We start from the raw sequence: 13,382 nt of genomic DNA, 5'->3' as shown, positions 1-13,382 counted from the left end.
AAATCTGGACAGCAGGGAAATTATGCAATCCAGTTCACACATTGTAAAGACCACACAAGGCATGAAGAGTACAAACTGGGAGCCTGGAAAAAGATACTGAAACAGCCTAGGTGGGCGATGGTGACTGCTTGGCTTAGTCTCTTCAGGTGGCTACCCAAAAAACACCAGAGACCAGGTAGATTAAACAACAAACATTTTTTTCCCGTGGTTTCAGATGCTGGGAATTTGAAAATTAAGCACTGGTAGGTTCAGGGTCTGGCAAAGCCCTGGTTCATAGAAGCCCATTTTCTCTGCTTCTATGCTACATCCTCACATAGTAGAAGAGACACGAGAGTTTTCTAGGGTTTTTAAAAATAATGTCACTAATCTAGGGTTTTTAAAAACAATGTCACTAATCACATTCAGAAAGGCTCTACCCTCATGACCTCATCACTTCCCAAATGTCCCAGCACCTATTACCATGACATTGAGGGTTAAGATTTCAATCTACGGATTTTGGTGGGAAGCAAATATTCAGCCCATTCATTACACAGCTTAAAATTGGTGATTGTGGGGGTGGAGAGAAGTCCTGATTTGAAAGTTATTTGGAGAGTAAAATCACCAGGTTGTGGTAATGGGTATGGGTTGGATGGGGTTAGAGATGAAAAGAAGACTACTTCCCAATATGATCTCATCCTAGGTGGTTAACAGAAATTTACTGTGATTGAAAGACTGGGAAATGAAGGGTTTTGGTAGAAGTTCAAGAGATTTGTTGTGGACATGTTGCCTTTTTGATATATAGTTGGAGAGGTCAAACAGGCAGCTGGAAACAGGGATGTGCGGAGCTTGCAAGTGAAGACTGGACTAGTCCTTAAAGTTAATCTGTTCTGGAGTTTCCGTCTTGGCTCAGTGGTTAACGAATCCGACTAAGAACCATGAGGTTGCGGGTTCGATCCCTGGCCTTGCTCAGTGGGTTAAGGATCTGAGTTGCCGTGAGCTGTGGTGTAGGTTGCAGGTGTGGCTTGGATCCAGCGTTGCTGTGGCTCTGGCATAGGCCGGCGGCTACAGCTCCGATTAGACCCCTAGCCTGGGAACCTCCATATGCTGTGGGAGCAGCCCAAGAAATGGCAAAAAAGACAAAAAAAAAGAGTTAATCTGTTCTTATAGATGAAATCCCTCAAGGAGAGAGAGCATAGAAATAAAGGCCTGAGTCATCATGGGTAGTGCAGGAAAAATTAGTTTCTGAAGATGAGGTTTCTATGACTCTTTTTGGAGGAAATCATCAAAATGAGCATGTCCATTTCATTTTCTATTCTAAAAACAAGTTCTCTTGGAGAAAATTAGAACTCTCTCCACCAAACCAAATGCAGATAATAGAGACAAATAGAAAATGTTCAAGAGGTGAGCATATGTTTACCAGGAGTAAGACCTTGAAAAATGTGATAAATATTTACACTAAATACTGTCACCTGGGGCCCTTCCCAAGAGAAGCCTAGGACTCCCCCAGTATTTTCCTAAGGCTCCTGATGTAAACACAGATATATAGACTATATAATGATGGGTGCTATAAGTATACCAAAATCAAATTATAAAACAATATTGTTATAATTTGCGTGTTTACTGCCTAACAGTAAACACGCAAATTATAGAAAGAAAAATAGCCTGTAAAATAGTTCTAAGACTGTGCACTGTGACTTGAGTCAGTTGCCAAGGTTACAATGATTCATCTGAGTTCACATTGCTGGCAAAAGGGGCCAAACAACCACACACACAGATTCGTGGAATATTCAGATATTCTTCCTGGGTTCTTGTAGCTTCTTTGCAAGTAATAGACAAGGTAGGGATGGATTTTTCACAGTCCTTGGGATGAGGCTTAGAATATGAGCACTGGAGATAGGAAAGTATATGACCTCATTTTTTGTTTTCAAGATGTACTGATAAGGAACTCTGTCTGATAAAAATGTAGGAACATCCGTTATGTTTAAGAAAGGCACTCGGCTGTGTTTTAAAACAAATATAAAGACTGTTTGGATGTTTATGTACTTATAAACAGAGAGATAATGTAGTGAGATGAGAAGCTGAGTAAATATACCAAGTCATAATCTGAATAATGGAACCTATACTTAACAGGTAAGTAAAGGTTAGGATGTAAGTTTGAAGGAGCCTGTTGTCATGTGGATGGTTTGTTCTGGGAAGATTGCTGTTGGGCAGAACTCGAGCTGGATCTGAATAAGAGGACAGGAAACTACTCCCGGAGTCAAGTTAGAGAGGAGGTGTATAATCAGAATGTCTAGATTCTGGGAGTCTGCAAAGCGACTTGTGTTTTCAGAGAAGAGAGAGAATGAAAAGGACCCATTCTCTCAAGATCCCTTTGGAGTACGTGCAGGTACTGCTCACTCTGCGTTACTTCTTCACTGCAGCTATCAAAGATCTTTCATTCTGCTGTAATTACAACCCGAGTTCTTACTATATGCAAAGCAACATGTTAGGTGTTTGGAAAATTAACAAAAATGACAATGACACGATGTGCGTAATAATAGAAGCAGTGATAATCATTCACTGTTCACATTTATTTGGATGCTACATTATTTTCCTAGGGTTGCTGTAACAAAATACCTCAAACTAGGCAGTGTAAAACAGCAGAACTTTATTTGCTCACAGTTCTGGAGTCTAGAAGTCAGGCATCAAGGTGTTGGAAGAGTTGGTTCCTTCTGGAGACTCTGAGGAGGAGGCCATCCCACAATGCTGTCCCAGTTTCTGATGGGTTGAAGAGAATTTCATGGCTTGTAGCTGCATCACTCTCATCTCTGCCTATCCTCAGATGGCATCCTCCTCTCTGTGTCTTTCTTTGTGTCTCCACTGTCTCTCTCTCTTAAGGACACAAGTCATTGAATTAGGGTCCAATATGACCTCATCCTAGTTACTTATATCTGCAAAGACCCCATGTCCAAACAAGGTCACATTCACAGGAATCAGGAGCTAGGACATAAACATATCTTTTTAGGGGACACAATTCTGTGGCATGACAGATAACAACTGCATGCGTCGTGCCAGGGGTTCTATCTGCATTAACTCACCTAATGCTCACAACTGGTGAGGTTGATACTATTATTAAGTCAAACTTGATGCCCAGACTTTTATCCCCAGAACTCCAGAGTTGTATAATCCACCTGCTACTTGGCATTTGTACATGGTTTCTGATTTGCTTCAAAAAACTTTTTTTTTTTTTTATAATGTTATGGCTGCACCCACAGCATATGAAAGTTCCCAGGCTAGGGATTGAATCTAAGCCACGGCTGCGACAACACTGGGTCCTTTAACACACTGTGCTGGGCCAGGGATCAAACCTACATTGCAGCCCCTGAGCAACTACAATTTTTTTTTTCCTTTTTAAGGCCACACCCTTGGCATATGAAAGTTCCCAGGCTAGGGGTTGAATTGGAGCCTCAGCCACAGCAACATGGGATCCAAGCCACATCTGTGACCCACACCACAGCTGATGGCAACACCATATCCTTAACCTACTGAGTGAGGCCAGGGATCGAATCCTCATGGATACTAATTGGGTTCATTTCTGCTGTGCCCCAGTGGGAACTCTGTGGTCAGATTCTTAACACACTGTGCCACGTGGGAACTCCATATTTCTTTCAGATTCCTTAATCTTAGTAAATGGCTTTACTACTCAGTTAAGCGTTCAAGCTTAAAACCCAAGAGTAATTCTTTATTTCTCATTTTCCCTTATACCCTAACCCAGTCTAGTAGGTCCTGTTAGCCTGATTTCAAGAACAGAAACAAACCCCACAAAGACCAAAAAATTCTTGAATTGTCCTACTTCTTCCCATTTCTCCATTTCTCTCTGTATTAGTTATCTCTTTCTAAATAACTATTTATGCTGAAACTTTATGCCTTAAAACAATAAACATCATCCCATAGTTTGTGTAGGTCAGGAATCCAAGTGCTGCAGAGTGTTGTTGACTCAAAGGTCTGTCATAAGGTCACAGTCAAACTAGCAGGTGGGGCTGTGGTTTTGTCTGAAGACGTGAGTGGTGGAAAGGGGAGGGATCTGCCTGTAACCTCACTTTGATCTTTCACCATATGGGATTCTCCCCAGGGCTGCTTCCCATTACTGCAATTGGTTTCCACCAGGGTGAATGATGAGAGAGGGAAGAGAGGGAGAGAACCCAGTGTGAAAGCTGTAGTCTTTTTTATAACCCAACTTCAGAAGTGACACTCCCACCACTTCTGCCATATTCTGTTCTTTAGAGGCAAGTCAGTAAGCCAAGCTCACACCCAAGGAAAGGGGAAGTAGACAAGAGCATAATTACCAGGAAGCAGGGATCAATGGGACCATATTAAAGGCTGAGCCTCACAGCAGAGCAGGTGGTCACGATATCCAGCAGAAAACAGGAGTTGAAGGCAACTCAGCTGAGCAGATACTTCAACAGCAACACTTTGCTCAGGCAACAGAGATTGATGTTCAGATAAGTGGAGGGGAATAGGTAAATAGCCCAGGCTTTCAGTCAAAACCCCAGAAGAGACACATCCTAACGGTAAGTTCCACACTCTATTCTCACCAACTAGAAAGTACACACTTTCTTCAAGTAGGTGTAGACCATTCACCAAAATAGGCCATGTGCTGGACTAAAATCAAGTTTCAACAAATTTTGAATGATTAAAATGATGCCAAACTGTGGGACTTTGAGCTCAATGGACTCAGGCTAGAAATCAGTGAAAGAATGCTAACTAGAAGTCCTCAAATGTTTCCAAAATTAAGCAGCACTTTGAACAACCCATGATGAAAGAATAAGCATTATAAAGTTATAAAATAAATGATAAAATTGCAAACTACTTGAAGTAAATCATAATAAAACATAAGGTTTTGTGGGATGCAATTAAAGCGGTGCTTAAAGGGAAATTTATAGCTTTTAAGTGCACGTCTTTAAAAATCAGAAAGGTTAAACATCAGTGATCTAAACTTCTAACTCAAGATACTAGAGGTAGAAAAATTAGTTTCAAAGAAAGAAGTATGGAAATATTAGAGAAAAGAGCAGAGATATGTGCAGAGCCCTGCTAAAGAGGGAATTAACCTTCTAGTTGCTGGATCTTACAGAGATAGGTGGAGGGGTCTCAAGAGAGGACCAGAGCAGCTTCAGGTGGGATTACTCAGAGACCTGGTACAGAGGTTAGCCAGTAGGTACGGAAGTATATAAACGTTTTTAAAAACCATTACTGTTATACTTGCTCATACACCTGAAACTGAATATAGGGTCTTTGCAAAGTGGCCCCACCTACCGTTTTACCACTCTTGTCGGCTTCTCCCCACAAGCTCCAACCTCCCTACCAGTTGCTGAGTTGCACTGACCTTAGCACACAAGTCACTCCCCATATTTTTGCTTGTTTGTTTTTTGTTCTTTTTGTGTTTTTTCTAGGGCCACACCCATGGCATATGGAGGTTCCCAGGCTAGGGGTCTAATAGGAGCTGTAGCTGCCAGCCTACGCCAGAACCACAGCAACACGGGATCTGAGCTGTGTCTTCGACCTATACCACAGCTCACAGCAACGCCGGATCCTTAACCCACTGAGAGAGGCCAGGGATCGAACCCGAAACCTCATGGTTCCTAGTTGGATTCGTTAACCACTGAGCCAACGATGGGAACTCCTCTCCCCATATCCTGATAAGCAATCTCCCTCTCCATTTCTTTGCCCACCTAGCCCTCTTTGCCTCAATGGGCACCACTCTCTTACCCCTGTTGTCTGACTGGTGACCTACTAATAGTTTGTTAAGGTTCAAGTCACACATTCTTTCCCCTTTGAAGGATTTTGTTACTCCCAGTATTTCCTAGAGAGAATTAGTCACTCTTCCTGTGCTCTCATAGGACTGTATAAACATTGATTACAATGCTTACTACTGTCTCAGACACAAAATAAACCATCTTTCCTCTAAGCTGAAAACCCCTTGAGAACTATAGCCTGTGTCTAATCCATCTTCGTAGCATAGTGCCTGGAAAAATATATGGGGCTCGAACCCATGAATGAGTCATTCATTCCATTTCTTTACAGACCACTAGTATTCATGCAACAATAAGATAGCAAATCCCAGTTGGAGTACCCAGTAGTAATATGTCAACTCTGTTTCAAATACTTCTCTAGTCTTCCTCTGCACGTTCCACACACTCACAACTTGGCAATTGCCATTCTCAATGCACCGAAAACAATACTCCCCGTGAGCTTTGCCCTCGGGGGGGCCTCTCAAGTCAAGGAAACAATATGATTCTCAGTCAAATGGTTACTGGGGATTTGTTTCACCAGAAGATATTAAAACAAGTCTGGATCATTTCACAGCCTTCCAAGGGCAAAAAATGTCACTTTTGGTTATTTTCCTAAATCAAGGTAAACCTGGCTTAAAGCTCCTGTAAATTGGAGGGAAATCAAGATGGGTCAACTTTGGTGACTTCCTGCCCTTTGCTGGGGTTATTCTGCAGGACTCAAGCAGTCTGGTGAACAAAGCAGATGGTCCTCATGCTCTGTGGACATTGCTGCTGTGGTGTCCTCTCTGGATCTGGGGGGCTAACATTTGGGGGCACCTCCACTGGCTGTTTTCATGCTGGGCTCCATCCTCTGTTGGATGTGGTGCTAAAGCCAGGAGCATCCACATCGTCACCTTTGTCCTGAGATGCTGCATTGAGGCAGGCTCTGAACCCCTTCTGAAATCTCAACCTTCCTCCTATCCCAGTTCCTACGGGGGGGCCACCATCTTTGGGGTTGAGCTCATCCTTCCTTAGTCATTGAAACACCATTTCCTTCACTGCTGGAAAAAAACTCAACCTGATCACCCCATGCCTTCTAAAATAGTGGTTCTCAAAACGAGATGCCAGCCAACAGCATCAACATTACCTGAGAACTTAGACATAGAAGTTCTCAGGCCCCACCTGATACCTACTGAACCAGAAATGGTGGGGATGAGGCCAAGCCGTCTAGGGGTCAACAAGTCCTCCAGGTGATTTTGATGCACTCAGATTTGAGAACCACTGTCCTAAAATAAAGAAATAGCTCTCCCATCTCCTACTCTGAAGCATGTTTTAAAAAAGCTGTTAGCCACTCTTTCCCCTAAAGAGAGCGTAGATAACAAGACAACAAGGATGTGACAGGAGGGGAAGAGGGATGGTATGGGAACTGACTGTTTTTCCCTTCTACGGTAATGAATGTCTGTCAGAGAGAGAGAGAAAAAAAAAAAGGAACAGTAAATTTCCGTGGCAGAATGACCTATTGATGCTGTCATAGAATCTCTTGAGGAGCTTAAAACTTTCCAATCCCTGGGTTCCTCCCACTAGGAATTCTGATTAAATAGGTCTGGAGTGAGATCCAGATGTTATTTTTGCAAAGTTTCCCAGGTTATTCTCGTGTGCAGCCAAGGCTGAAAATCATTGCCCCGGATGCCCTAATGTTTTTTTTGAGGATGACCTAGGTTATTTTAACAATCTGTTGTCTTCCAGGCTTGCTAGTAACTCAGTCTGGAATGGAATGGGAACAACCAATCCTAGGTTCTCCCAGTTGAGAATGGACATTTCTGTTCTTTTCTTTGCTTTTACCATCACTTAGAGGTCTAACAATTACAGAGTCATCGAGGAATGCTTTTGAATACCACCCCCTATGCTCTCCTCACTCCTATCACTGCAAACTAACTTGGGCTGACTTTTCCTATATAGATTTTAGGGTGTTTTTTTGCTAAAATCAATAGTCACCCCATCACCTCTTTGCTAGGTTTCAAAGAAGCACATTCTATTTCACATTCTGCCATAGGCGTTTACTTGTAAAAAAAACCAAAAGACTCATACTATCCATTCTGTAGGCTCAATGAATCCAGCCAGCATCTAGCATAAAGTGCTCCTCCAAGGAAGATGCAATAACGTTTTATCAGCTGGATACAGCGAATGAGTAGTGAAGTCAAACCATAAGAATCATCAGAGACTAGACCTAAGTGTGTTCATCAGTCCGGCCAGTGATGTCATTTATAAAGAGTGACTACTAACTAGATTCCAAAACGTGTAAAATTGTGATATAATTGACATAAAATTAGTTGCACATACTTAAAATATAAAATTTGAGTCCATCATGCCCAAGTTTTCTTTCACTATGGTGATTTGCTTTTCTTTCATACTTACTCATTCTGATTTGCTTTCTATTACAATATATGAGTTTGCCTTTCCTAGAATTTTATATCAATCATACACTATGTTTTTATATTGATTTGGTCTGATTTTCTTTCATTCAGCACAATTATTATTTTTTTTATTTTTCTTTTTTTGTCTTTTTAGGGCTGCACCTGCGGCATATGGAAGTTCCCAGGCTAGGGGTTAAATTAGAGCTACAGCTGCCAGCCTATGCCACAGCCACAGCAATGCCAGATCAGAGCCGTGTCTGCCAACTACACCACAGCTCATGGCAACACCAGATCCTTAACCCACTGAGCAAGGCCAGGGATGAAGCCTGCCTCCTCATGGATACTAATTGGGGTCATTATCCCTGAGTCATGGTGGAAACTCCCAGTACAATTATTTTGAAGTTTATCCATGTTGCTAAGTGGAATTTGCTCCTTTTTTATTACTGAGTATTATTCTGCAACACAGATCTACTACAATTTTTAAATCCATTCAGATGTAGATAGATATGGATTGTTGCCAGTTTTCAGTGATTACAAGTGGAACTGCTATAAACATTCATGTATATATATTTGTGCAGACATATGCTTTCATTTCCCTTGGTAAATACCAAAGTAGAATGTCTGGATCATGTGTTAGGTGTATACTTAACTTTTTAAGAAACTAGCAAGCTGTTTTCCAGAGTAGTTATACAAGTTTACATTCCCACCATCAGTGTGTGAGAGTTTCAGTACTTCTATCTGAATATGCCAGCGTTAGTATGGTTAGTCTTCTAAATTTCATTCTACTGTATCCTGCAGTTTTAACTTGCATTTCCCTAATGACAAATGATGTTAATAATCTTTTCATGTGTTTATTAGCTATCTTTGTCTTTTTTTTGGTCTTTTTAGGATTGCACCTGCAGCATATGGAGGTTCCCAGGCTAGGGATCTAATAGGAGCGGTAGCTGTCAGCCTACTCCACAGCCACAGCAACACCAGATCCAAACCGCATCTGTGACCTACACCACAGCTCACTGCAATGCCAGATCCTTGACCTGCTGAGGAATGCCAGGGATCGAACCCGAGACCTCATGGTTCCTAGTCAGATTCGTCAACCACTGCACCACGACGGGAACTCCAGCTCTTTTTTTGTGAGGTGTCCATTCAAATATTTTTCCTATTTTTATTTGTTGTTTTGTATTTTTCTTACTGAGTTGTAAGAGATCTTTATATACTCAAGAGACATGCCATTTTTCAGATATATGTTTTGCTAATATTTTCTTCTTATCCATGACTTACCTTTTTATCTTCATCACAGTGTCTTTTGGAAATTAGAAGTTTTTAATTTTGATGAAAGCCAACTTCCTTCCTTCCTTCTTTCTTGCTTCCTTTCTTCTTTCTTTCTTTCTCTTTCTTCCTTCCTTCCTTTCTCTCTCTCTTTCTTCCTTTCTTTCTTGTGTTTTGGAGTTGTATTTAAGAGATCTTTGCCAAACCCAAGTTCACTGAGAATTTCTACCAAGTTTTCTTCTAAAATTCTGTATATTTAGCTCTTAAATTTGGCTTGAAAGAGAAATGTGATCTCTTTTAAGTTAATTTTTGTTTATGGTGTGAGTTCAGAGTCAAGATTAATTTTTTTCATGCAGTTATCCAGTTGTTCTAGCACCGTTTACTGAAATGAGTATTTCCCCACTGAATTGACTTGGCAGTATTTCTAAATATCAATTAATAATTTATATGTGGGTATATTTCTGTTTGAATTTTGTGTCTGAAAAACAGGCTTCATTTCACCTTTTTTGGGAAAGATTTTGCTGGTTATAGATTACTAGATCGATTTTTTTCCTTTCAGTACTTCAAAGATTTTGCTTGTCTTCTAGGTTACTTTTTTTTTTTTTCCAGTGCAAATTTGCTTCAGTCTATTTTCTGCATGTAATATATATATATATTTTTAACCGCTATTAAGATTGTCTATTTATCTCTGGTTTTGGGTAATGGGATCAAGCTGTGTTCTTGGAGCAGTTTTCTGTTTTTCTTTGTTTTGGTTTTTTTGTGCTTGGGATTTACTGAACTTCTTGGGTATATGAGTTTATGGTCTTCATGAAATTTGGTAAATTTTTAGCCATTATTTCTTCAAGCACTTTTTTTGTCCTTTCAAACATTTTGTGAACTTCAGTTACATGTATATTAGGCTACTTAAAGCTGTTTCACAGCTCCCCGATGCAGTGCTCTTATTGTGTCTATTTTCCAGTCTTCTTATTTTCATCTCAGACATTTTTTTAAAATTTTACCTCCCCAAGAAGTTTGATTTGGGTCTTTAAAAAATCTCTCCTCAATATGCTCATGCTCTCTTCTACCTTCTTAACCTACAATATGTAATTATTATTATTACTTTAAAAAAATCCCCATCTACTATTTCTCTCATCACTTCTGGGTGGGCTTCATTTGATTGACTTTTCTCTTCATTTTGAACTTTGTTTTCCTGCTTTTTTGTAAGCCTGGTCATTTTTTTTTTTTTAAGTTGGATGACACATATCCAACAAGGTTAATTTTACCTTATAGAGTGTTTGATATTTTTTGTATTCTTTAAATAGTCTTGCATTTGGTTTGGGATATATTTAAGTTACTTGAGTAGTTTGGCATGCTTTTTAAACATTTTTTATTTTATTTTATTTTATTTTACCTTTGGGTCTTATTTGAGCTTTTTTATTTAAAAAATTTTTTTAATTGATGTGTAGTTGATTTACAATGTTGTGTTAGTTTAAGGTGTATAGCAAAGTGATTCAGTTACATACATCCTTTTTCAGATTCTTTTCCCTTATAGGTTATTTCAAAATATTAAGTGGAGTTTCCTGTGCTATAAAGTAGGTCCTTGTTGGTTACCTATTCTATATATAGTAATGTGTATATGTTAAATCTAGGAGGCCAGCCTTTAAGTTTTGTTAAGTGAGACCAGGACAACATATATTCCAGGTCTAATTTTGCCCTACAATGGAGGCCACATCCTCCTGAAGTCCTGTGTACTATAAGGTTTTTTCTAATGTGCCTGGTGGGAAAGCAAACTCTTCCTGGCCCTATGTAATCATTGGAGTCATTCCACCTGAACCTTTCCAGGGTTTTCTTTTTAAAATTTTTTCTCCTTTGTTCAGATCATTTATTCCCCTGCATGGGCTGAGCAGTGCTCTTTAAAAGCTTGCAATCCTTTGGAATCCTCTACAAAGTTCTGAAACTCTCTCTCTCTCTCTCTTTTTTTTTTTTTTTTGGTCTTTTTAGGGCCGCACCTGTGGCATATGGAGGTTCCCAGGCTAGGGGCCTAATCGGAGCTGCAGCTGCTGGTCTATGCCATGACATAGCAATGTCAAATCCGAGCTGCATCTGTGACTACACCACAGCTCAAAGCAATGTTGGATCAGATCCTTAACCCACTGAGCATGGCCAGGGATTGAACCCGAATCCTCATGGATACTAGTTGGGTTCTTAACATGCTGAATCATGACAGGAACTTCTCTGAACCTCTCTCTTTACGCAGCTCTCTCTTCTCTGTGTAGGTCTCTTCTCTTCCACAGTCTGCCTGCAAACTTTTGGCTACTGTGGCTTCCTCAAATTCCTTTGTCATTTTTTTCTTTGTGGCAAGTGCTTTAAAAAAAAAAGTATAGTTGATTTACAATGTTGTGCCAATTTCTGCTGGACATCAAAGTGACTTGGTCAAATTCTTAACTGTGTCCTCAAATCAGAGAGACCATTAAGCTGTTTGGGGTCCCCCTCCCTGCGCTGCAGCCTGGAAACCCTCTCGAGGCAGTAATCTGGGTAATTACAGGGCTCTCACAGCACTTGTTTGCCTCTTAGTGATTGTTTTCCTGTGCTGCTTGTTGCAGTGTCTGAACCCATTGCTTCACATACTTGGCCCCCTATAGTTTTAGTTGTTTACACTGAGAGGGGAAAATGCATTTTTGTTACTCCAGTAAGGTTGAAACTGGAAATCCCTCTTGCTAGATATTACATTCTGTTTGTATAAAGTTGGAAGTATCACTACAATATCTTTCAAGCTACATATCTTTAGTGTTCTACTCAAAAAAAAAATCTGGCATTTGTGAGAGATAAAGATAGCTAAAGTACTTTTTTCATTTTTAAAAATTTTATTGAAGTATAGTTGATTTACAATGTTGTGATAATTTCTGCCACACGATAAAGTGATTCAGTTATATATATATATCTATATATTCACATCCATTCTTTTGCAGATTCTTTCCCCATGTAAGTTATCACAGAACATCTGGTAGAGTTCCCTGTGCTAAATAGCAGTTCTTTTAATTGCTGACTTGTATTGTGAATTTGGGATTAAATATTACCTAACCCTTCTCAAAGTTCATATCATTTTTCTAAGTTAAAAGTAACACATAGCAATATTATTGATAGAAAATATTTTGAAGTAAATTACATTGTGTCCCCTTCTCTCCAGAAGAAATGCCTGTGGACCTGGGATTTTGGTTTCACTTTCCAAATCCTCATCAGTGGAGTGCCAGCCATGGGTTCTTCTTTTCTGCCTATGTGCCAAGATCAGATGCTGGAGCCAGGACCCCGTGCAGGAATGACAGAGAGGAGAGGATGCCTAGGCTCTGCCACTGTCCCCTGAGAGGTGGCCGATACCCCACCTTCTGCTGATGTACACATAGTGTTTGTGTGGTAACAAGTGTCAGCCTTAACTAACTTCCCCTTGCTGCAGTGAACGGCAAGTTCAATGGTTACTTTTGCTTTTAGCAATATGCAAAGGAGAGTATTTCTTCCTGAGGGCAAAGAGAGGAGAAGATGGTCTAATACTGATACCAGAATCTATTTCCCAAGGTTTGGTGGGATTTTGGAGAGGAAGCCAACTCTTTAATAGAGGGGTGTTTCCGTGGACCTCAAGGCAAGTCACTTCTCAGAATCTTCCCTAGTATGTCACCCACCTACACATCCATCCTCTGATCAAATATTCATTTACCATTTTTATCTTTGAGGGAAATTAATAAAACATAGTCCCTGTACCAAATGGAAAAATCCATCATAACAAATCCTAAGATTCATTACCTTGAATCTCACTGCATGAATGGCAGCTGGCTTGCCACTTTCTCATTCATTGCGTGACAGCACCATCTCTTTCTCCAAGTCTTTCAGAGGCTTCTGTCTGCCTTACATACCAATCCATGTAGTCAATGAAATAGCCTGTGTACCGAATTTTCTCACATTGGATTTCAAAGTCTCCATCCATCTCTCCATAGCGCCTCTCTGC

The sequence above is a fragment of the Sus scrofa genome, chromosome 16, assembly GCF_000003025.6.
Source record: "Sus scrofa isolate TJ Tabasco breed Duroc chromosome 16, Sscrofa11.1, whole genome shotgun sequence".
Taxonomy (NCBI): Eukaryota; Metazoa; Chordata; class Mammalia; order Artiodactyla; family Suidae; genus Sus; species Sus scrofa.
This window is presented reverse-complemented; position numbering follows the sequence as displayed.